Source organism: Parasteatoda tepidariorum, chromosome 6 (genome assembly GCF_043381705.1).
Source record: "Parasteatoda tepidariorum isolate YZ-2023 chromosome 6, CAS_Ptep_4.0, whole genome shotgun sequence".
Lineage (NCBI taxonomy): Eukaryota > Metazoa > Arthropoda > Arachnida > Araneae > Theridiidae > Parasteatoda > Parasteatoda tepidariorum.
This window is the reverse complement of record NC_092209.1, coordinates 84118795-84122359: the sequence shown is the minus strand read 5'-3', so window position 1 is coordinate 84122359 and position 3565 is coordinate 84118795. Positions and strand designations below refer to the sequence as shown.

The following is a 3565-nucleotide window of genomic DNA, read 5'->3' as shown; positions in this document are numbered from 1 at the left end:
AAATTTTTCAGCATAGAATTTGAATATAAGCTCATTTGCTGAAAGTATAGTTTTCTTCTTCTTTCAGACTATATTAAAGCATTTAAGAAAAATAACGCACGAGAATTTGTTTTAAAATTCTTTATCCCTAACAGGATTAAAGCGTGAAAACCCTTTCTTTCAAAGAGACCAAAGAAAAGAAGCAAACGATTTCTGACAAAATTTACATTAACTCGTTCAATTTTTATCATTACTATAAAATCAATTTTAATAAATCACCTTTTAATACACAGATTTTAATTTATTTGAAAAATCAGTTTTAATACAAGAGCATTTTTCTGCATAGAATTTGAATATAAGCTCATTTGCTGAAAATATTGTTTTTTTTTTTTTTTCAGACTATATTAAAGCATTTAAAAAAAATAACGCACTAGAATTTTTTTTTAAATTCTTTTTCCCTAAGAGGATTAAAGCGTGAAAACCCTTTCTTTCAAAGAGACCAAAGAAAAAGAGCAAACGATTTTTGCCAGTCCTTAGTTGGAAATCGTTTGGGATAATGCGGAAGATTTTTCCGACAGACTGAAGAAAAAGTGAACGAATTTTACGGAAGTGACATCACAAAGGAAAACTGAACTGTCGACGAATTCGTAAAAAGAGCGATCGAGTTGACCGGAATGCGGACTCCGTGTGTGGATCTGCGCCGACTCGATCGATCCGTACCGAAATACGCGCCAAGCAACTCAGCCAATGGCATCGGTTAGCCATCTTCACCAAGTGATTCGCGTTGTTCGGTTGTACGATAGACTTTTGCTTGGTTGCGCGGAAAATAAAAATCCCGCAGCGGCATTTCATTCAAATTATAGCCGGCGAAAGATGCGCTGGCCGAGTTCAGAGATTCTCTACCTGCATTTTGGATAAATATATTGGTAAATCTCTTTTGAAATGTGTTATTTTGAAAATTATATTTATTTAAAAAATTTTCTAGATTATACAGTTTGGATAGAGGATTTTGTTTATTTGTATTTACAGAATAGGTAATCATTTTTATTAAATATTCGGAATGCAAATTTTTGTAATTTTAATAAAATTTTTGTAAATTCGGAATTTTTCGTAAATTATATTTATTATATTTATTTAAAACTTGTTCTAGATTATATAGTTTGGATTGAGGATTTTATTTATTTGTATTTACAGAATAAGTAATAATTTTTATTAAATATTCGGAATACAAATTTTTGTAATTTTGTAAATTCGGAATTTTTTGTAAATTGTATTTATTAAATTTATTTAAAATTTGTTTTAAATCATACAGTTTGTATAGAGGATTTTGTTTATTTGTATTTGCAGAATAGGTAATCATTTTAATAAAATATTCGGAATGCAAATATGTTGCTTTTTTACTTTAGACTTTTTATTACAACTTTTAATAGAAATAAAAAAATTATATGTTTACATTATATGAAAGTAATGAAGTTACATTTATTACAATTAAGTGCATGCATGATATTAATAAATATGAAATCGCTTTTTAGCTCGTTAAGTTTAAAATATAACTTGTGGGTATTTTAAATTTAAATAGCAGAAAAAAAATTTTTTTTGTAACCAAATAACACTGGATATGATAAGTTTTCAGAAATAATATTAGAATAAAACTTCTTCATATTATTAATTTTGTTGCTCGATACAAAATAAAATGTTTAATATTGTTTATATCTTGCAATCGATATTATAAAAAGTTTTAGAAACTGTATTAAAAGAAACATTTTGGTAATATATAGTGTTCAATATAAAATATTTTTTAAATATTGTACATTTTGTGTACTAAAATATGAATAATGTTTCAGAAATAATGTTAGTAGAAACTTTTTATAATATTCAGTGTTCAATATAAAGTATATTAAATTATAAAACACTTTTTATTTTTTTATAATTTATAGATTTAAAAATTGTCCTTAAATTTAAAGTAGTTTTTATGAACTTTTAATATTTTAAAAAAGGTAGTTAGAAATAATATTAGAAGAAACTTCTTTATGTTATTTGATGAGGGCTTAATACAAAATATTTTAAATATTATTTATACAGAACACTAAATATTATGAACTAGTTTTTAAAATAATATTAGTGAAAACTTTCATAAGATTCATTGTTCAAAAGAAACTATTTTAAATTTAACGATATTTTTATCTCATATAATTTGAAATGTAAATTATTTTGAATTCATACAGTTAAGAAACCGTCTTTAAGTTTAAAGTAATTAAATTGAGCAGTGATTATTATAAATAAGTTTTTTTTAAAAAAAATTATGCCTTAAAAAACTACATACTTTTTTTAGTGTTCTATATAAAATAGTTTTTTGTTTTAAAATATTGCCTAGAATGAACACTGAATAAACAATATTTTTAATATTGGAATATTATAGAGAAGTTTTAACATATTGTTATTTATAAATTAATTCTCATATTTTATAACCAAATAATTTTTTTCCTGTTTTATGCGGTACAAAATGTAATAAGTTTCAAATAATTTTAAGATTAGATTAGATTCTCAAATTTTGTTACACGAATTTGGAAACTTATAAATGTTTTATTGTGAAATATTTTTAAATAATTATCAACTCAATTTTTATTATTCAGGGATGAGATTTTTCCACTTTTTTTCTCTTTTGTCCCTCGAATTTCAGCCTTTTTATCAAAAAATCCGATTCTCTTAAAGTTTCGTTTTTTTTTTCGCGATTTAAATATCGTACATTGCGATTCTTATTTACAAGATTTAAAAATCCAATATCGCGATTTATATTTACGCGTTTTTAAAACCTTATGTAGCGATTCGTATTCAAGTATTGGAGTTTAAAATCCAAAGTCGTGATTTGTTTATGTGGTTGTAATATCAAACAGCGATTTTCGCATTTATACGTTATTTCATAATTAGACATTGTGATTGGTATTTACGCGATTTAAAAATTATGCATCATGATTTGTATTTTCGCATTTTTTAAATTCTATATAGAGTTTCATATTCACGTGATTTAAAAACTACATATCGGGATTCATATTCTTTCAATTCAAAATCAAATATTGCAATACTCATTCACACAATTTTAAAATCATGCATGCGATTCATATTTATGTGATTCATATTGCTACAATTTTAAAATTAATCATCGGGATTTATGCTAACATGGTTTAAATATCACACGTTTTTTGTCAAAATTTTGGATATCGTAGAGCTGCTACATATATATATATATATAGCACAATAATTCTGTAATTTTTCCCTTGTTTTCTCTACATTTTGAACTACATTTTGAATAAATACAAGAAAACACTAAGAAAGTTAAGAAAAACAATAAATTTCATTTATTGCGCTTAACTTTTTTTTTTTTTTTAAATGAAATGTTGTTTGTTATTTTTTATTTTTTTTTACTTATTATTTCCCACCCCCCTTTTTTTTCATATGTCTATAATTTTTCTTTGTTTTATTCTTCATTTTGAACTTATCTAATGAGTGCTGTTTACTTGCAGCTTAAGCGCAATAAATGATACTTATTGTTTTTCTTAACTTTCTTAGTGTTTTCTTGTATTTATTT

The 3565-nt window shown here is 24.3% G+C and overlaps 1 protein-coding gene across 3 annotated transcripts in view; it reads left to right on the top strand.

The window, feature by feature from the left end:
- The first annotated feature begins 742 nt into the window (after nucleotides 1-742).
- Nucleotides 743-3565, top strand: part of LOC107443134 (A-kinase anchor protein 13) — a 269899-nt gene continuing 267076 nt past the window's right edge. For all 3 annotated transcript variants that reach the window (XM_071181668.1, XM_071181667.1, XM_071181666.1), the window contains exon 1: nucleotides 743-905. The gene's annotated coding sequence lies outside the window, so the exon portion shown is untranslated. The remainder of the gene's footprint in view (nucleotides 906-3565) is intronic.